This window comes from Tachyglossus aculeatus, chromosome 3 (assembly GCF_015852505.1).
Source record: "Tachyglossus aculeatus isolate mTacAcu1 chromosome 3, mTacAcu1.pri, whole genome shotgun sequence".
In the NCBI taxonomy this organism is placed as follows: Eukaryota; Metazoa; Chordata; class Mammalia; order Monotremata; family Tachyglossidae; genus Tachyglossus; species Tachyglossus aculeatus.
In genome coordinates, this window is record NC_052068.1 from 46,690,288 (window position 1) to 46,713,007 (window position 22,720).

Below are 22,720 nucleotides of genomic sequence, written 5' to 3' on the forward strand. Positions count from 1 at the left end.
GGTTATTTTCCCTATTTTTATTTCATACTATTATTTTTCAATACTTTCTCAAATGTGAATTCCACTCCATTTTTTCCATTTTTGATTTAGTTCTCCGTTTCCATTTTTCCATTTTTGATTTAGTTCTCAAACAAGAGATACTTACCTAAAACAAAAGGCTATTTAAGAATTTACAAATCTTCTGAATGGTTCTATTAATGCCAGTCTAATTTAGTGAAGGTACTGCTATTCAGAACACTGTAGTTAGGTCTGGGAAATTACAAAGTAAGTAGAGGTGAAATGTGTGATTCAGTGGTGATATGTTTGTCAAAAATGTGGGTGGGTCCTGCTGCTCATTTTCCAATAGAGTAACGTGATGTGTTGGGTTCCATTCCAGAATCAATTTGTGCGTGACACGATCAGGCTCTAATATGAAAAAATTACACTGTGGAGTCCTCCCATCTGTCTATGATTTTCTCCCCTCTCCCTTTCCTAGGGTATTTTCTGTCTCACTAATCTCTTACTCTAGTGTTCTATTATGTTTTGAATTCTGTTCATTCTGGTGCCAGCATGAAACTAACTGCACCCTCTCTCTCTTTCCCAATCCTTGCCTGGACAGAAAAGAGGAGGAAAAGACAGCTGCAACAGCTGTGGCTCCACCCCCATCTTACCCCCATTCTACCCCAGTCTGTCCCAGTCTCTATTCTCATGGCTGGGACTGGGAAGGTCAGGAGGGGCTACAAGTGGGAACTGGATGTGGTGTGGGGGTGCCACAGGGGATGCAATTGCAATGAGAGAGAATGTGCTAACTACCTGGAACTGGTCTGGGGAGAAACATATTTGATTCATTCATTTTGAGGGTTCCCATAGCTTTGTATGATGGTGGTGGTGAGGGTTGGTAGAAGTGCACCAATAGAGAAGCAGCATGGCTCAGTGGAACGATCAAGGGCTTTGGAGTCCTAGTTTATGGGTTCAAATCCTGGCTCTGCCAATTGTAAGCTGTGTGACTTTGGGCAAGTCATTCAACTTCTCTGGGCCTCAGTTACCTTATCTGTAAAATGGGGATTAAGACTGTGAGCCTTACATAGGACAAAATGATCACCTTGTAACCTCCCCAGCACTTAGAACGGTGCTTTGCACATAGTAAGCATTTAACAAATGCCATTATCATTATTGTTATTATTGGGATGCCCATGGCTTTATGTGGTGTAGTGGTGAGGGCTGTTGTGGCTGGTAGCAGTGGCAGTGGGGGTCCTTACAGCTTTGTGTGATGGAGATGGTAAAAGTGGTTAAGGATGGCAGTGATGGCAGTGGTGGTGATGGTGAAAGGATCTAATGGGAGTAGCAAGACCTCTCTTCCCACTTGCCCCTTTTCTTCTCTTTGCCCGCATCTCCTTTTTTTTTCTCTCTTTCTTCATTCCCCCCTTCTCTTCTCTTTCTACTTCTCCTTATTTCCAGCTCCTGCTTTTTCTCCACTCCTTCCCCTGATCTCATCCCAGTTTACCATGTCCACCCTGCTCTATTTAAGATCAGCAGATTTTGATCCCTTTAAGAAATATTTACAATGGAAAGATACTTTTACAAGTGTGGAGAAAGTTATTGAGAATTTGGAGTGGATGAAGCCAACTGGGGTAAGACTTGATGGAATCACATTAATGTAGTAAGGAAATCATCATTATTGGCCTGTGAGGCCATGTTTTTGCCTCTCATGAGATTCCATTAAATCAATCAGTCAATCAATGGAATTTATTGAGTGCTTACTGTGTGCAGGGTACTGTTATAAGGGCTTGGGAGAGTATATAAAACAGTTGGTAGACACATTCCCTGCTCACAAGGAACTTACAATTTAGAGGGAGAGACACATTTTTCATTTTTCATTTGACTATGTGTTCTGGCAAACTGGAAATACCTGAGATCAGCTGGGACATTATCAACTGTAACTATCAACTGATAGTTATTGAGTACTTACTCTGGGCCAATCACTTTGCTTAGTACTGGGGTAGATTCAAGATAATTCAATCAGAAACAGTTCCTGTCCCTCCTGGGGTTCACAGACTAAGAGGGTTGGAAAACAGGTATTTTATTCCCATTTTACAGATGGGAAACTGAGGCATGGAGAAATTATTTGACTTGCCCAAAGTCACACACCTGGCAAGTGTTCTAGCTGGATCTCCTGACTCCTAATCCTGGGTTCTTCCCACTAGACCACAGGACCTCCATTTTCCCATTTTTCCTACTAACTATGTGCTACAAGTTTAGAGAGTAGACCAAATCCGTCTTTCATTTACAAATTCACTTTCAACTTACTCTGCTTGTACACCGTTATCCTAAGGAACAGATAAGTTTTGTAGTCTATTTCCCTTTGAATTCAGAATTTCCCCGCAACTTTAGGTGCAAATCCCAGCAGGATCTATTCTTTTTCCTTTCTTTCCAAGTTGGATAAATTGAGTACTGTGAGCTTCTACAGTATGAGGTCTCAGATGCCTAAGATGAGAACTTCCAAACTAAGGGTCTCTCTGCTGTGTGTGAACATTTCTGAGCGCTCAGAACGGTAGCACAGTTTGGAAACATTTCTTGTGCCCTGAAGAAAGCTTGGCACCTTCCTGTTGAACAGGAGAATTCACTTTTATGTTATCAATCAATCAATCAATCATATTTATTGAGCGCTTACTATGTGCAGAGCACTGTACTAAGCGCTTGGGAAGTACAAATTGGCATCACATAGAGACAGTCCCTACCCAACAGTGGGCTCACAGTCTAAAAGGGGGAGACAGAGAACAGAACCAAATAAAATAAGTAGGATAGAAATGTACAAGTAAAATAAATGAATAAATAAATAGAGTAATAAATATGTACAACCATATATACATATATACAGGTGCTGTGGGGAAGGGAAGGAGGTAAGACGGGGGGATGGAGAGGGGGACGAGGGGGAGAGGAAAGAAGGGGCTCAGTCTGGGAAGGCCTCCTGGAGGAGCTGAGCTCTCAGCAGGGCCTTGAAGGGAGGAAGAGAGCTAGCTTGGCGGAGGGGCAGAGGGAGCGCATTCCAGGCCCGGGGGATGACGTGGGCCGGGGGTCGATGGCGGGACAGGCGAGAGCGAGGTACAGTGAGGAGATTAGTGGTGGAGGAGCGGAGGGTGCGGGCTGGGCAGTAGAAGGAGAGAAGGGAGGTGAGGTAGGAGGGGGCGAGGTGATGGAGAGCCTTGAAGCCCAGGGTGAGGAGTTTCTGCCTGATGCGCAGATTGATCGGTAGCCATTGGAGGTTTTTGAGGAGGGGAGTAATATGTCCAGAGCGTTTCTGGACAAAGATAATCCTGGCAGCAGCATGAAGTATGGATTGAAGTGAATGTTATATTTAATTGAGCTGAGAAAGACTCAGTCCTTTTGGTTTCTATGGGCTTTACAATGTGCAGTGGTTTCACTCTGAGTGGTTTATACCTATTTATTTTGGCCATTGTTTGGCTAGATCTGGTGATGTGAAACCTACAGAATCAGAATAATTTCATTGATTTCCACCACATAAACTGACCATTTATAGGTTGTGTGGTTTTGCTGGGCTACTTTAAAAAGTTATTTTCTTCTCCTTCTTAAAGATGACTATTAGGAGACTGGGATTAATCAGCAGGCTCATATTTCTCACAGTCAGTCAGCCAACCAGTCACATTTATTGAGTGCTTACTGTGTGCAGAACACTGTACTAAGCACTTGGGAGAGTAGAATATAACAATAAACAGACATATTCTCTGCCCACAGTGAGCTTACAGTCTAGACAGGGAGGCAGACATTAAAATAAATTATGGATATGTACATAAGTGCTATAGGGCTGAGGGTGAGGTGACTATCAAGTGCTTAAAGGGTACAAATTCAAGGACACAGGCAACACAATAGGGAGAGGGAGTAGAGGATATGAAAGCTTAGTTAGGAAAGGCTTCTTGGAGGATATGTGATTTTAATAAAGTTTTGAAGGAAGAGGGGCTTGGTGGTCTGTCATATATGAAAGGGGAGGGAGTTCCAAGCCAGAGTTAGGACATGGGTGAGGGGTCAGTGGCAAGATAGATGAGACTGAAGTACAATCAGGACCTCACATTGGCAGCATTCCCTTTTGTGCCATAGGATTTTATACTTAATTTGTAGTTGTTTTGTTCTTTTAGCAAAACACAGGCTATATAGAGTAAGGTGGGGGTACGGTAAAATGCTTATGATATATGAGATAATGAAATGAGACTTTAGTGAGGAAAATTCCCATAGATATTATGTGTAACTTAGATATTGCTTCTAACTTTTGAAATGTTAAATCCCAGTCATAATTCAAACCCTGAGTTGTATTATGCAAAATTCATAAAGTGCTTCTCAAGATTGCCTGTAGAAAAGGCTGACAAATCCACGCAGTGTGAACATAGAGAACAGTAACCTTGGAAAGTAGAAGTCTGCATCTGGGTCACAGAAGTAGGGATTTGTAAAGGGAGGGAAAGAGAGATGCATATTCGTGGGAAAGAAAAGGAGAGAAAAATAAAGGAAAAGGGTGAGTCATTTCTGGATTGGGACAGTCTTGATAAAATAGTTCAACTGACTTGTCACCAGCCTCAGCTGCTCTGAGTCACTTTAAATGTTGGAACTTTAATGACCAAGTTGGAGCCTGTATAATAAATACATGCTCAATTGTGGTCCCACATTTTCATAGAGAGAATGGTCCACAAAGCTGGGAGACTTCAACACTATTCTCTACCTCCCTTTTCCATTCCTACTGTAATTTATTTAAGAACTGGTCTCCCTTCACTACACTGATAATTCCTTGAGGGCAGGGACTGTGCCTTCAAGCTAACAAGGCTCCCAAGTATATATTACAGAACTTTGCACACAGGGCGTTCAATAAATACTATTGATTAAGTAAATAAAATTCCCTTCTTTCAAATAAGATGGCTTGGCCTCCTATTCCTAGGGGCCTATCAACTGCAGCTGCCAACATCAATAGTGTTTATTGAGCACCTTTTGTGTGTAAGACTCTGTATGTGGAGCTGGACCTAGTCTTGTCTTGTCTTAAGCCGTTGAGTCGTCTCCGACCCATGGCAATGCCATGGACACATCTCTTCCAGAATGCCCCACTTCCATCTGCAATCTTTCTAGTAGTGTATCCATAGAGTTTTCTTGGTAAAAATACAGAAGTGGTTTACCATTGCCTCCTTCTGCGCAGTCAATTTGAGTCTCCATCCTCGACTCTCTCCTATGCCGCTGCTGTTCAGCACAGGTGACTTTGACTTGTAGCAGATTGCCTTCCACTTGCTAGTCACTGCCCAAGATAGGAATGGAATGGGTATGCCTCTACAGTTGAATAAAGCACAGGGGCCTTACCTGCGAGGAGTTGGCTATTAAATGGGGAAGACTCACTTGCACAAACCCTTAACAAATTGTCGGAGGAGGGAAAAGAAATCACAGTGCACTTGCTGATAACAGAAACATGGAAGGATAAATACATGCATAAATAAGTGCAAGTTAATGACAGTCAATGCCTATATAAGACCTAAGGGTAGATGAATGAGAATAAGAGCTAGAGCAGCTGTTGGATGGATGTGACCTTAGGAGGTGGTGTTTAGTCTTGGAATGCTTCTTGGAGAAGGTGAAGTTTCAGATGGGCTTTGAAGCTGGAGAAGGTTATGGTGTGTTAAATTTGAAGGGAGAAGAAGCTCCAGACAAGAAGAAAGGCCACCAAGTTTAAAGAAGAAATGGGATTTGTAGTGTCCCTAAATTGTGGGCTGGCAATGTGTCAGTTATATTGTTATATTGTACTCTCCCAAGTGCTTAAATACCTCTCAGCACACAGTAAATACTATTGGCTGACAGGAATGGCAGATGTCATGCTCCATTAAAACCCTAACCTTGATAACTAATTTTCTACCACTTTACTTTCTAGTACAGTGCTCTGCACACAGTAAGCGCTCAATAAATATGATTGAATTCATTCATTCATTCAATTGTATTTATTGAGCGCTTACTGCGTGCAGAGCACTGTTCTAAGTGCTTGGGAAGTACAAGTTGGCAACATATAGAGACAGTCCCTACCCAACAACAGGCTCTCTGAATTTTTTAGTCAATCCATTAATCATATTTATTTAGGACTTACTGTGTGCAGTGCACTTTAGTAAGTGCTTGGGAGAGTACAATGATAATGATGACATTTGTTAAGTGCTTACTATGTGCCAAGCACTGTTCTAAGCACTGGGGTAAATACAAGTAATCAGGTTGTCCCACGTGGGGCAGTCTCCATTTTACAGATGAGGTAACTGAGGCACAGAGAAGTTAAGTGACTTGTTCAAGGTCACAGAGCAGACAAGTGGCAGAGCCAGAATTCCAAACCCACAACCTCTGACTCCCAAGCTCCTGCTCTTTCCACTAAGCCACACCGTTTCTCAATAATAATACCAGAGTTGGTAGATGCATTCCCTTCCCTCAGTGAACTTACAGTCTAGAGGGCAACACAGACACTGATATAAGTAAATACATTAAGAGTATGTACATAAGTGCTGTGGGGCTGAGGGAGGGATGAATAAAGCATGCAAATCCAAGTGCAGAAGGTGACATAGAAGGGAGTGGGAAGAGAGGAAATGAGGGCTCAGTCACAGAAGGCCTCATGGAGGAGCCAAGGTTTCAATAAGGCTTTGAAGGCGGGGGGATTGATTGTCTATTGTATATGAAGACGGAGGGCATTCCAGGCCAAAGGCAGGACTTGGGAAGGAGGTTGGCAGCGAGATAGACAAGATCAAGATACAGTGAAGCAGGTTGTTATTAGATGAGCAAATGTGTGGGCTGGGTTGTAGGAGGAAATCAGGGCAGTAAGGTAGGAGGAAGGTGATTGAATGCTTTAGTGCCTATGGTAAGGAGTTTCTGCTTGTTGTCGGGATGGATGGGCAACCACTGGAGGTTCTTGAGGAGTGGGAAAATATGGACAACGTTTTTGTAGAAAAATTATTTGGGCAGGAGAGTGAAGCATGGACTTGAGTGGGGAAAGACAGGAGGCACAAGAGGTCAGTGAGAAGGCTGATGCAGTAATCAAGACAGGATAGGGAAAGTGCATGGACTAACCTGGTAGCAGTTTGGATGGAAAGGAAAGGACAATTTTAGTGATGCTGTGATGGTTGCATATCCCAACTTGATTACTGCATCAGCATCCTTTCTGAACTCCCAACCTCCTGTCTCTCCCCACTTCAATCTATACTTCACTCTGCTGCCTGGATTTTCATTCTACAGAAATGTTCTGGGCCGTCAACCCCCTCCTCAAAAATCTCCAGTGGTTGCCTATCAACCTCCGTATAAAGCAAAAACTCCTCACTATTGGCTTCAAGGCTTTCCATCACCTTGCCCCCTCCTACCTCAGCTCCCTTCTCTCCTTCTACAGCCAAACCCACACTCTCTGCTTCTCTGGTGTTAACATTCTCACTGTGCCTTGTTCTCATCTGCCCCACAGTCGACCCTTGGCCACGTCCTACCTCTGGCCTGGAAAGTCCTCCCTCCTCAAATCAATCAATCAATCAATCAATCATATTTATTGAGCTCTTACTGTGTGCAGAGCACTGTACTAAGTGCTTGGGAAGTACAAGTTGCCACTTCAAAGCCCTACTGAAGGCTCACCTCCTCCAAGAGGCCTTCCCAGACTAAGCCCCCTTTTTCCTCAGCTTCCCCTCCCCTCCCTATCACCCCAACTCACTCCCTGTGCTCTACCCCCAACCCTGTCCCACAGCACTTGTGTATATATGTACATATCTATAATTCTATTTATTTATATTATTGCCTGCTTATTTGTTTTGATGTGTATACATCTGCAATTCTATTTATTTGTATTGTATTTGTATTGTAGAGAAGCAGCGTGGCTCAGTGGAAAGAGCGCGGGCTTGGGAGTCAGAGGTCATGGGTTCTAATCCCGGCTCCACTACTTGTCAGCTGTGTGACTTTGGGCAAGTCACTTCGCTTCCCTGGGTTTTAGGTACCTCATCTGGAAAATGGGGATTAAGACTTTGAGCCCCATGTGGAACAATCTGATGACCTTGTATCTCCCGCAGTACTTTGAACAGTGCTTGGCACATAGTAAGTGCTTAACAAATACCAAAATTATTATTGTTATTATTGATGTTATTGATGCCTGTTTACTTGTTTTGATGTCTGTTTCCCCCTTTCTAGACTGTAAGCCCATTGTAGGAAGGAATTGTTTCTCTTTATTGTTGAATTGTACTTTCCAAGCACTCAATAAATGTGATTGAATGAATAAATGAATGAATGGGTTGAGTGAGAGAGATGAGTAGAGAATACCGCCAAGGTTACTGGGTTGTGAGATTGGGAGGATGTTGGTGCTTACTGCAGTGATTGGAAAGTCACTGGTAGGACAATTTGGGTGGGAAGATAAGGAGTTATGTTAAGTTTTGGACATGTTGAGTTTGAGGTGTTGGAAGAACATCCAAGAAGAGATGTCCTGAAGGAAGGAGGAAATGTGAGACTGCAGAGAAGGAAAGAAATCAATGCTGAAGATGTAGATTTTCACTCATGGATTAGATGGCTCCAAGAGTCCCAGGTTGAAATAGTAAAACCAATGCATATAAGGGAGAAAGAAGATCTTTCGGTACGTGTTGATTGTTGACTGTATGTGTATATTTATGGTAACATTTCAAACTGGGTGTTTTTTCCACTGACTAGCTTCGATTGTGATTTGATTGTCACTTGGGATAATAACATTTGCAAATATCCTTTCCCTCTTATTCAACTTGCATATTTGTTAAATTTGCATTCACATCAATTCTCCGTCTACATCCACTCCTTTGGAGAGCTCATTTGCTCCCATGGCTTAAACTACTAGCTCTACATTAATGATTTCTAAATCTGCCTCTCCAGCCCAGATCTCTCTGTTTTTCTGCAGTCTCAAATTTTCTTCTGCCTTCAGGACATCTCTTCTTGGATGTCCCACCAACACCTCTAACTTAATATGTTCAGAACAAGATTCCTCATCTTCTCACCCAAACCCTGTCCTCTATCTTTCCCATCACTGTAGACAACACCACTATCCTCCTTATCTCACAATAATAATGATAATAATGATGGTATTTGTTAAGTGCTTACTATGTGCCAAGAACTGTTCTAAGCACTGGGGTAGATACAGGGTTATCAGGTTGACCCATGTAGGGCTCACAGTCTTAATCTCAATTTTACAGATGAGGTAACTGAGGCACAAAGGAGTTAAGTGATTTGCCCAAAGTCACACAGATGACAAATAGTGGAGCTGGGATTAGAACCCATGACCTCTGACTCCCAAGCCTATGTTCTTTCCACTAAGTCATGCTGCTTCTCACAAACCTGTATCCTTGGTTCATCTGTCTCGTTCAACCCACATATTCACTCTGTCATCACATCCTATCAGTTCTACCTGTTCAGCATCACTAAAATCTACCCTTTCCTCTCCATCAAAACCACCACAATGGGAATCCAAAGACACATCATTCCCCACCTTGACTACTGCATCAGCTTCCTTGCTAACCTCCCTGCCTTCAGTCTCCATTCCAGTCCATACTTCACTCTGTTGTCCAGATCATTTGTCCAAAACACCACTCAGTCCATGTCTCCCCATTTCTCAAGAACTTCCGGTGGTTGCACATCAAGCTCCACATTAACCCAAAACTCCTTTTCATCAGCTTTAAAGCACTCAATCAACTCTCTCCTTACTACCTTACCTTGCTGATTTCCTACTACAGCCCAGCATGCAAACCTCTTTCTTTTAATGCCAACCTACATACTGCATCAAGATCATGTCTGTGTTGCCCCTTGCCCACATCCTCCCTCTGGCCTGGAACTCCCTACCCCTTCACATACAATAGACCACCTCTCTTCCCCCCTTCAAAGCCTTACTAAAATCACATCTCCTACAGGAGGCCTTTCCCGACTATGCCCTTATTCATCTCCTCCCTCTCCCTTCTCTGAGGTCCATACACTTAGATGGGTACTTTTTAAGCACTTGATATTCACCCCTCCCTCAGCATTTCTATGCATATCTGCAATTTGTTTCAATGTCTGTCTCCCCCTGTCGACTCTAAGCTCCTTGTGGTCAGGGAATGTGCCTTCCAACTTATTGTGCTTTCCCAAGTACCAAGTATAATACTCCGCAAATAGTAAGCTCTCAATAAATTCCATTGATTGATTAATTGACTTCTGAGTCCAACTAAACTGCCATATTCTTGGATTTAAAATCATTGTCTTTAAAATGGTCATTTCTCAAGGGTTTTTTTATCACTTTTATAAACCCCTCACTTCTCCACTCCTTCCCTTCCTTCCCATTGTTTGTTGCCCCGAGTTTCTCATTTGTCCCCTTTGGAAGAACACTTTGCTGAGATTTCCGAGCACTAATGTCTTAGAGCTCCTAATATGCATAAAGTAATCCAGCCACTAAACTGCGGTCTTTTTGTCTTCCTTGTAGACCATTCCTATGGTCTATCAGAAAATCAAAGATGTTTAGTTTTATGAATTACGTAGGTTGTAAGCTTCCCTCACAAGATTGAAAGTGCTACCCACTGGGCTGGAAATGCTAGGAGGACTTGTGTCTGCCCACTCTATTACACTGTACTCTCCCAAATTCTTAGCACCATACTCTGTACACAATAAGTGCTCAATTAATGCTGCTGACTGATTGATTAGAACTCTGGTTGGGAGTTAACTGCCCAAGACACAATAAGCCCTAGGATCAGCACAGATTTTATTGTGTGGGATGGTTCTAGTTAGTAATCTACATCCTAAAATTCACTGGGGCATGAAAAAAAAATCTGTCCAACAAATAGCACTCCTAAAGTTTTATTATGAAACCTCCAATCTTAGACAGAATGTCAGACTCCTGCTGACTCAGGAAAACAGAATCTAGTGAAGAGACTAAAACTCAAATATGTAATTTTCTCTTTTCCTTTAGATTCAGATTTTCTTCTAAAATGTTTAATAAAGCATGGCTGTTTAGTCAGGAAGGGGAATTATAGATTCTGTTGGCTAAAATACGTTCACACACTTTTCCATACTTAAATTATGTTCATGCAATGATTCTGACTTTGTCTCTTTCCTTATCAACTCCTCTATATAACTGTGAATTATGTCCTCCACAATATGCATACAGTTTCTGTTAAGTATTCATGCTTCCTACTCAAAGGTAATAAAATATTTTGTTTACTTTGGGTCTGCAGATGTTGAACATTGGGATATTTGGGGTGACATTTTTCTTAGAAATATGACAGGCCACAAAGATTTTGATCAGTTCATCAATTTTATCCACTTCCCACTGTGAAATATGCCAATGTTTTATATCTTCCAAGCCCATTTTATTATGTAATGACCTAGTCCCCCATGATACTTTTGTTTTTATAAACAAAAGCCTCTTCTTCTCCCACTCCCCCAGACTCACCGGAAAAGGAGGAGGTGTCGGTTTCCTTCTCGCCCCCCAATGTCGCTTTCGCACTATCCCTCCTCCCCCTTCCCTTTCCTTCCCTTCCTTTGAAGCCCACATTATTCGCCTCTACCACCCCCTCCAGATTCTTGTAGCCGTCATCTACCGCCCTCCCGGCCCCACTTCCAACTTCTTTAACGACTTTGACCCATTCCTCACCTTCCTTCTCTCCTTCTCCATGCCCACTCTGATCCTCGGAGACTTCAATATCCACATGGATATCCCTAACGACTCCTCTGCCACCCGCCTTCTATCTCTCCTTGACGCTGCCAACCTCTTCCTCCACCCCACCTCGCCCACTCACCAACTTGGTCATACCCTCGACCTCATCATCTCCTACCGCTGCACTGTGTCCACCCACACCAACTCTGTGATCCCTCTCTCTGATCATAATCTTCTCACCTGCCTCCTCACTCACACTCCTTTCCCCTGTAAATCCGTATTACTCCCTCACAGAGATCTCCGCTCTCTGGACCCCACCCATCTTTCGGAGAGCCTCACACCCCACCTCGCCGCCCTCTCCTCTCTACCCAGTCTTGATGATCAGATTACTGCTCTCAACTCTACCCTTTCTACTCAGCTAGACTCACTCGCTCCCCTTTCCCTTCGCCGCTCTCGCACCACTAACCCACAGCCCTGGATCACTGCCACTGTCCGCCTCCTTCGCTCTTATGCTCGAGCTGCCGAACGCTGCTGGCGAAAGTCTAAACACCATGCCAACCTCGTTCACTTCAAGTTTATCCTTTCCTGCCTTAACTCAGCCCTCTCTTCTGCCAGACAAAACTATTTCTCCTCCCTTATTGACACCCATGCCCATCACCCCCGCCAGCTCTTCCGTACATTCAACTCCCTTCTCAGGCCCCCGGTTCCTCCCCCTCCTCCTTCCCTCACCCCCAACGATCTGGCCTCCTACTTCATTAACAAAATTAAATCCATCAGGTCCGACCTCCCCAAAGTCTCTTCCCCCCTTTCTCCATCCCCCCGGCTCTCAACACTCTCTGCTACTCTCCCATCCTTCCCAGCGGTATCCTCAGAGGAACTCTCCTCCCACCTCTCAAGTGCTACTCCAGCCACCTGTGCTTCTGACCCCATTCCCTCTCATCTTATGAAATCTCTCGCTCCATCCCTTCTCCCCTCCTTAACTTCCATCTTCAACTGCTCACTCTCCACTGGTTCCTTCCCCTCTGCCTTCAAACATGCCCAGGTCTCTCCCATCCTAAAAAAACCCTCTCTTGACCCCACCTCACCTTCTAGTTATCATCCCATATCCCTCCTACCATTCCTTTCCAAACTCCTTGAACGAGTTGTCTACATGCGCTGCCTAGAATTCCTCAACAACAACTCTCTCCTCGACCCCCTCCAGTCTGGCTTCCGTCCCCTTCATTCCACGGAAACTGCGCTCTCAAAGGTCACCAATGACCTCCTGCTTGCCAAATCCAACGGCTCATACTCTGTCCTAATCCTCCTCGACCTCTCAGCTGCCTTTGACACTGTGGACCACCCCCTTCTCCTTAACACGCTATCTGACCTTGGCTTCACAGACTCCGTCCTCTCCTGGTTCTTCTCTTATCTCTCCGGTCGTTCTTTCTCAGTCTCTTTTGCAGGCTCCTCCTCCCCCTCCCATCCTCTTACTGTGGGGGTTCCCCAAGGTTCAGTGCTTGGTCCCCTTCTGTTCTCAATCTACACTCACTCCCTTGGTGACCTCATTCGCTCCCACGGCTTCAACTATCATCTCTACGCTGATGACACCCAGATCTACATCTCTGCCCCTGCTCTCTCCCCCTCCCTCCAGGCTCGCATCTCCTCCTGCCTTCAGGACATCTCCATCTGGATGTCCGCCCGCCACCTAAAGCTCAACATGTCGAAGACTGAGCTCCTTGTCTTCCCTCCCAAACCTTGTCCTCTCCCTGACTTTCCCATCTCTGTTGACGGCACTACCATCCTTCCCGTCTCACAAGCCCGCAACCTTGGTGTCATCCTCGACTCCGCTCTCTCATTCACCCCTCACATCCAAGCCGTCACCAAAACCTGCTGGTCTCAGCTCCGCAACATTGCCAAGATCCGCCCTTTCCTCTCCATCCAAACTGCTACCCTGCTCATTCAAGCTCTCATCCTCTCCCGTCTGGACTACTGCACCAGCCTTCTCTCTGATCTCCCATCCTCGTGTCTCTCTCTACTTCAATCCATACTTCATGCTGCTGCCCGGATTATCTTTGTCCAGAAACACTCTGGGCATATTACTCCCCTTCTCAAAAATCTCCAGTGGCTACCAATCAATCTGCGCATCAGGCAGAAACTCCTCACCCTGGGCTTCAAGGCTGTCCATCACCTCGCCCCCTCCTACCTCACCTCCCTTCTCTCCTTCTACTGCCCAGCCCGCACCCTCCGCTCCTCCACCGCTAATCTCCTCACTGTACCTCGCTCTCGCCTGTCCCGCCGTCGACCCCCGGCCCACGTCATCCCCCGGGCCTGGAATGCCCTCCCTCTGCCCCTCCGCCAAGCTAGCTCTCTTCCTCCCTTCAAGGCCCTGCTGAGAGCTCACCTCCTCCAGGAGGCCTTCCCAGACTGAGCCCCTTCCTTCCTCTCCCCCTCGTCCCCCTCTCCATCCCCCCATCTTACCTCCTTCCCTTCCCCACAGCACCTGTATATATGTATATATGGTTGTACCTATTTATTACTCTATTTATTTATTTATTTATTTATTTATTTATTTATTTATTTATTTTACTTGTACATTTCTATCCTATTTATTTTATTTTGTTGGTATGTTTGGTTCTGTTCTCTGTCTCCCCCTTTTAAACTGTGAGCCCACTGTTGGGTAGGGACTGTCTCTATGTGTTGCCAATTTGTACTTCCCAAGCGCTTAGTACAGTGCTCTGCACATAGTAAGCGCTCAATAAATATGATTGATTGATTGATTTTATAATATATGACAGTATCTAAAACATTTGGTAGCCCTCAATTTCAGAAGAGGAGCATTTCATTCAGTTTGTAAGAAAAACAAACTAATAGATACAGGAGTCCAGAATAAGGAATTCTTATCTGTCAAGCAAATATGTAGATATGAGCAAATATCCTAATAATGAATTATTATTGTATTTGTTAAGCATTCACTATTTGCCAAGCACTGCGTTAAGTGCTATGGTTTATTGCAAGATAATCAGGCTCAAGTCCCTGTCCCATCTGGGGCTCACAGTCTAAGTACGAGGGAGTAGGATTTAATCCCTATTTTAAAGATGAGGAAATTGAGACACAGAGAAGTGACTTGCCCAAGATCACCAAGCAGGCAAGTGGCAGAGTCAGGATTAGAATTCAGGGCCTATACTTCCAGGCTTGTCCTCTTCCACTAGGCTACCCTGCTTCCTCCATCCTTAAGTATTTATTGTGATCCTGTAGAGTGTGTGGATTGGAGTTGGAAACCTTTAAATAAGAAGTTGATTCCTTATCCTCAAAAAGATTATAATATGCTAAGTTAGATAAGGTCAATAAACCCCCAAACCATAATAACACATAGTGATAAGGGGTATTGAAATGAAAGAAAAAGTTGGAGTGCACAGACTAGAGAGGGAGACAGACACTAAAGTAATAATAATAATAATTCTCATATTTGTTAAGTACTTACTGTGTGCCAGGCAGTCCCTGTTCCACATGGGGCTCACAGTCTTAATCCCCATTTTACAGTTGAGGGAACTGAGGCACAGAGAAGTGAAGTGACTTGTCCAAGGTCACACAGCAGACAAATGTGGAGCCGGGATTGGAACTCTTGACCTTCTGATCCCCAGACCCATGCTCTATTATCTATGCCATGCTGTTTCTCTACAAACTGATATGTACATACGTTCTTGGTGGTGGTGTGAAAATCAAAGTACTTTAGGTTTTAAACAGACCCAAGTGTATAGATTTACACAGATGAGAGGGCTTAGTCGGGGAATTGCAGATCAGGGTAGGCCTCTTGTAGGAGATGATTTGAAGATAGAAGAGTGGTGGTCTATCAGATATGAAGGAGGAGAGAGTTACAGGCCAGAGAGAGGATGTGGGCAAGAGGTTGGCAGTGAAATATATGAGACCAAGGTAAAGTGAATAGGTGGTCATTAGAGGAGCGAAATGCACTTACTGGGTTGCAGTAGGAGATCAGTAAGGTAAAGTAGGAGGAGGAGGGCTGTGGAATGCTTTAGAGCTGATGGTAAAGAGTTTCAGTGAGATGTGGAGGTAGATGGCCATTCACGGGAGGTCCTTGAGGAATGCGGAGAGAGGTGAGCCTGGAGGTAGGAAGATCAGCAAAGAGGTTGAAGCATTAGTCAAAGTAAGCCAAGATAAGAGCTTGGATCAGTGAGGTGGCAATTTAGATTGAGAAGAATGGATGGATCTAGAGTTGATGTGAAGGTAGAATCAACAAAATTTAGCAACAGGCTGGGTATGTGGGTTGAATGAGAGATGAGTTTGAGGATTATGCCCAGGTTATGGGCTTGTGAGACAGGAAGGTTGGTGGTGGCATTTACTGTAACAGAAAAGACAAGCGGAATACTGGGTTTGGGTAGGAAGATGAGGAGTTCTGGTTTGGACATGTTATGTTTGAGGTACTGGAGGGACATCTAAGTAGGGATGTCTTGAAGCCAGAAGGAAATACAAGACTGAATAGAATGAAAGAAATTGGTTTGGGAGAGGTTGATTTGGAAATTATTGGAGTAGCTATGAGAGTTGCAGTTGTGGTAGCCAAATTGTTTTCCAAAGGAGTGGATGTAGATGGAGAAATCAGGAGATCCAGAACTGAGCCTTGAGGAACTACCACAGTTAGATGGTAGGAGAAAGAGGAGGAATCTGCAAAACAGATGGAAACTGAGCAGCCAGAGAGATAGGAAAAGAACCAGGAGAGGACAGTGTCAATGAAATCAAGGTTGGATAATGTTTCAAGAAGGTAGTGGTCCACAGTGTCTAGGTCAGCTGAGGGGTTAGGATAGCGTGGAGGCCATTGGGCTTAGCAAAAGGGAGGCCATTGGTGACCTGAGAGAGGTTTGTTTCCCAGGAGTGGAGAGGAAAGTACTGATCATGCAAAGTGGTTGGGGAATGGGTTAGGTAAATGAGGAAAGCTTCCACAAGGTTTGACTTATTGGAAAGGAAAGAGGTGGTTGGTAGGGAATGAAAGCTTTGCATCCTGCATTATGGATGGTGTAAGCAAAGACTTAAAGGTGGGCAGAGCCCTGTAATATGCCTAGGTTGGATGGAATGGAAAAGTTGGACGAGCAAACTAGAAAGGCTAAGGGGAGTCTTCTAGTAGAGATCTTTGAAGACCTCGGTTAAATGTTGGATTTGATCTGAAGAGCATTGGTGAGACACTGTAGGCCCAGGAGTTTGGGCAGGTTGAGGAGTTAGTCTTCTAGATTAGGAGGGAGCATCCTTGAACACAAACCGAGAAAGTAAGAAAGAATTGCTATTTTTTGAGTTTCATGAGCAAAGAGTGTGGAAGCGTGAGGGAGCTCAATCTCTCAAGGTCTTCATAGTCTCCCAGAATAGTGGTTCCAAAGTATCATGTGTGATGTTCCCAGATGATCTCAGGCCCACAATCTGGCTGAAAGAGGCCCTAGAGTTACTTTAGGAGCTCCCAACCCTGGCCAGCCTTCCTCCTGTACTTCTTTCCCCTGATTTTCCCATCACTGTAGACAACACCACTGTATTTCCTGTCTCACAAGACCACAACCAGTTATATTTATTCAGTGCTTATTGTGTGGAGAGCACTCTACTATTACAAATCAAAGATAACCTTGATGTTATCCCGACTGATGTCTCTCAATCAACCCACATATTCAACTTATCACCAAATCCTGGTGCTTCGCCTTTCACAATATAGCTAAAATCCTCCCTTTCCTCTCCATCCCAACTGCTACTATGTTAGTCCAAGCATTTATCCTATCCTCTCTTGATAACTGCATCATCCTCCTTGCTGACCTCTCTGCCTCCTGTCTTCCCCCACTCCAGTCCATACTTCATTCTGCTGCCCAGACAATTTTTCTACAAAAAACATTCAGTTCATTTTTCCCCCATCCTCAAAAACCTCTGGTGGTTGCCCATCCACCGCTACATCAAACAGAAATGTCTTTCCATCAGCTTTAAAACACTATGACCTTGTCCTCCTCCTACCTCATCTCACTGATTTCGTACTTCAACCTAGACCACACACTTCACTTCTCTGATGTCATCCTACTCACTGTACATCAATCTCGTATATCTTGCAGCCAAACCTTCACTTATATCCTGCCTCAGGTCTGGAATGCCCTCCCTTTTCATATCCATCAGACCATCACTCTCCCCACCTCCAAAACCTTATTGATGGCACATTTCCTCCAAGAAGCCTTCCCTGACTAAACCCCCATTTCCTCTTCTCCCAATCCCTTCTGTGTCATGCTGATTTGCTCCCTTTATTCATTCCCTATCCCAACCCCACAACACTTTCATACATATCAGTAATTTATTTATTTAATATCTGTCTCCCTTTCTAGACTGTAAACTTGTTGTAGTCTGTGAATGCATCTACCAACTCTATTATATTGTTGTATTGTACTCTTCCAAATGCTCAATATAGTGCTTTTTACATAGTAAGTGCTCATAAGTGCTTAGTACACTGTTTGCACATAATAAGTTCTCATTAATTGTGATTGAATGAATAAATATGATCGATTGAGTTTTTCAAACACACGGTTAGCGTCTTTCTGCACAGTACACCTCAAGTCTCTGAATCTCTCAAGTATCTCGATCACCTTGCCTCCTCCTACCTCACCTCCCTTCTCTCCTTCTACAGCCCAGCCCGCACCCTCCACTCCTCTGCCGCTAACCTCCTCACTGTACCTCACTCTCGCCTGTGCCGCCATCAACCCCTGGCCCACATCTTCCCCCTGGCCTGGAATGCCCTCCCTCCACACATCCACGAAGCTAGCTCTCTTCCTCCCTTCAAAGCCCTACTGAGAGCTCACCTCCTCCAAGAGGCCTTCCCAGACTGAGCCCCCTTTTTCCTCTCCTCCTCCCCATCACCCCCTCCCTACCTCCTTCCCCTCCCCACAGCACCTGTATATATGTTTGTACAGATTTATTACTCTATTTATTTTACTTGTACATATTTACTATTCTATTTATTTTGGTAATGATGTGCATCTAGCTTTATTTCTGTTTGTTCTTATGACTTGATACCTGTCCACATGTTTTGTTTTGTTGACTGTCTCCCCCTTCTAGACTGTGAACCCGTTGTTGGGTAGGGACCGTCTCTATATGTTGCCAACTTGTACTTCCCTAGCGCTTAGTACAGTGCTCTGCACACAGTAAGCGCTCAATAAATATGATTGAATGAATGAATGAATATTTCACTAGAAGCCCAGATGTCTTCCCAAAAGCATAAATGTCATCAGGGACTAGCCAACCACATCTGTCCCGGGTCTGGCTGCAGGATGCTAGTGGGCAAAGCACTCCCTCCTGCTCTGATGGGACCCCAGGTTCACACATCTACTCGACCTCTGGAGTATCTCCTCCAACCCCTATCACAGACAAATACCAAGATCTAAGATCCCCACTATATTTAGTGGTTTCTTAATTTGGTACCAGTGAAAACAATTCTGGTTCAAACCACTTTTCCCTGGATCTAATACTTTTCTTCTTATTACCTTCTGTATTTGCCTGTTGGGATCCTGGGTCTCTCATATTCCTCGGATCTTTTCCCTTTTTCTCTCGGAGTATCACAGGTTACAGTCCTTCCCTCTCCAAGTCACAGGGTCTCCTAATGTCCTTCTCCCCCTCAGAAGCAGGAGCCTTGGTCCTCCAGAGTTCTAGCCCCTGGACACCGATCCTCCAGGGTATCTCCTCACCCTAATCCAAGATCCTCTCTGATGCTTCCCTATTCCCCATGTTGAAACAGGTCCACAGCATGAACCCCCCCACCCCATGCCCTGTTCTCCCAAGCCCACAACTAGCCTCCCCTCCCCTTCAAGATGGCTAAGGTTCTTCTATAAGTTCACAGACCCTATACTTCCTCCCCAGTTCTCCCCACTGATTGGATTAGCTAAGAATTTACTCTTCCCCGAGAGAGGGACACTGCTATCCTACATGTGGGGGCCTAATGGAACTTGTTGTCTCATCATGTTATCGTCTCTATTAAATGAAGGAATTAGGAACGTGTAATTTCATTGATAGAGGTTAGGCTTTCCTTTAAGACCATGGAAAATCCAGAAAAGCAGCCTGAAAGGTTTAGGTAGTATTCATTTATATCAGAGATGCTTCCAAAAATGGAGTTTTGAGAACTGTACAACTCTTTAAAAATATATTGAAGTCCCATCTCTCTCACTAAAAAAATAGTATTAAGGTCTTACTATGTGCCAGCCATAGTAAACTACAGGATGATCAGATTGGATCCAGTCCCCTTATCTTCTCTGTGCCTCAGTGCCCTCATCTGTAAAATAGGGATTAAAACTGTGTGCCCTCTCTGGGACAGGGACTGTGTCCAACCCAATTATTTTATATCTACACCAGTGCTTAGAACAGTACCTGACATAGAGTAAGCACTTAATAAATACCACAATTATTATTATGTCCCACATGGGGCTCACAGTCTTAGTCCCTGTTTTACAGATGAGGTATCTGAAGCATAGAGAAGTTAAGTTACTTGCCCAGAGTCAGACAGCCGACAAGTGGAGAAACTGGGATTAGAACCCAGGTCCTCTGGCTCCCAAGCCCATGCTTTTTCCACTAGGAAGACTGCCTCTGTACTACTGAACAAAATATAGAACAATTCTCACCTGAACTTCTTAAAAGCCAAACCAGCTAGACACCTCATTAAAAAGAGATGCAGCATGTCTTCTTTGGCTGTTTTCCCTGGCTTGCAGACTCACTTAGAGCTCCTCATGTCAGGTGGCAACCCATTGACCAGCAAATAGGAAAACTCATTTCAACCTTGTCTCAGAGGCCATGGCACAGACTCAGGGCTCACTTTTGCCCCTGCCACAGCTTGTCATGCCAGGTCAGGTGGGGTTCTGTTATACTCATCCCCTAACCCTAAAAGAGGTAAGGATTGCTAGAGTCTCTGACAGTTGAGGATAGGAAGCAGGAATGGGTGTGTATATTCTGCTATTATTGCTTCTCACCTCAGCGCCTCACATCTCTACCCAAGGAAGAAGTCAACTGCAGAAAATCTTCCTTTCCATGATAACTCTGCTGCCTCCTCTCTTCTGGTGGCTCTCAGTAGACTGCCTTTCTTCCACCTCCCTAAGTTAAGGAAACACAAGTCCATGACATTAAAGATAGAGTGCATTCAATTTGGAGAAAACAGAGTAAAGAGTAAAAAATGTTAGATGGGAGGCAGACAGGGCACTACAAAAGACAATGAAATAAATGACAAATTTGTTTGTTTTTAAGGAGGATTTTACGTAGCTCTGCCCTGCAGAAAAGTGCAATTTTCAGTTGTCTTCTCAGAATGCCATCCTGATCACCCACTCCCACTCAATTTACTAGCAGCCCTTCTTAATAAATTTGGCTCCATTTGCTGGACCAGAAATCAGAGTCTTCAAAGCACATTTGAGAGTGCAATCCAACACCTTCAGGAAATGCAAAGGGTTCTTAAGCTCTGTATCATTCTGCCTCAACTATTTAACAAATCATGATGCAACCAAAAGTTTCAAGACAGGCATCGCAGTGTAAGAATTATTCAAACACTTTCATGCCTTCTGCCCTTCAAAGTGCTAGCTACAGTGACTTTCTGTAATGGGTCAGATTCCCTTTAGTTAACAATAGTGATATTTTAAATAACATTCTGTTACTGAAAAATCTCCAGTGGCTACCAATCAACCTACGCATCAGGCAGAAACTCCTCACCCTCGGCTTCAAGGCTGTCCATCACCTCGCCCCCTCCTATCTCACCTCCCTTCTTTCCTTCTACAGCCCAGCCCACACCCTCTGCTCCTCTGCAGCTAATCTCCTCACTGTGTCTCATTCTCGCCTGTCCTGCTGTCGACCCCCAGCCCACGTCATCCCCCGGGCCTGGAATGCCCTCCGTCTGCACAACCACCAAGCTAGCTCTCTTCCTCCCTTCAAGGCCCTACTGAGAGCTCACCTCCTCCAGGAGGCCTTCCCAGACAGAGCCCCCTCCTTTCTCTCCCCCTCCTCTGCCTCTCCATCCCCCCGCCTTACCTCCTTGCCTTCCCCACAGCACCTGCATATATGTATATATGTTTGTACATATTTATTTATTTATTTTACCTGTACATATCTGTTCTATTTATTTTATTTTGTTAATATGTTTTGTTTTGTTCTCTGTCTCCCCCCTTCTAGACTGTGAGCCCACTGTTGGGTAGGGACCGTCTCTATATGTTGCCAACTTGTACTTCCCAAGTGCTTAATACAGTGCTCTGCACACAGTAAGTGCTCAAAAAATATGATTGATTGATTGATTCATTGAATACGTTTAGTCTTTGGCTTCAGGAAATAATGTCAAGGCCTCATTAAACACTATCCTGGCGATGTTGAGGAATAATAATCATTTGGTAGGTTTTACTCTCTGGCAGAATTTCAGGTGTGTTGAAGAAATGTTTGGGTAAATGGGATATATAACCTCTTAACCATTTACTCTGGTGAAATCTGGGAAATATTAGACTGCCAGAGCAAATATCACTCTTCCTGAGGGCCTGAGAAATTGGGCTTCAGATGGGATTTTTCTGGCTAAATATGGCACAAGCCCTGTTTGCTGGATGCAATATTACCGAGAGGTCTCTGCCACACTTTAAGCAGGATGGATAAGCTTGCGGTGTGCTGCATATGAAACAATATAATAATAATAATAATAATGGCATTTTTGATAATGAGAGATCAGAGTCAATTCCAACAGCAGGGAAAAAATGGCCATCATAATCATGATGAAATAATATTTATCATCCACCCACTTGTTCAGGGTGCTTACCAGACTGTGCCAGCATAGTTTAAATGATTCTGATCCCATCCCTGTAACAGTTTACAATCTAGAACAGCTTTAAAGGCTAGAACAGGTTGTGCTATTGAACTGTTGTGGTACCCACTGCTTTAAGGGTAGACTCATGGTAATTAAAAGGGGAATGACTAGATTATTACAGATTCAATCAAGGTGCCCCTGGCATTTTCCAAAGTGAAGACATTATTTTACTAGGGGCATCTGCTTGATTCCCCTTTTTCTGCCCATTTACACAATGGCTCCTGTTGAATCACACGATGCACAGTTCTCCTATAACAGAGGTTATGTTGCAAGCTTCTTGTTAAAGGAAACTTATTCTATCAATCATCAAT

General features: G+C 44.2%; 1 protein-coding gene across 1 annotated transcript in view; it reads left to right on the forward strand.

The window, feature by feature from the left end:
* The window catches only part of CTNNA3 (catenin alpha 3), a 1,398,597-nt gene that overhangs the window by 675,660 nt on the left and 700,217 nt on the right, over window positions 1–22,720 (forward strand). The window lies entirely within an intron of this gene.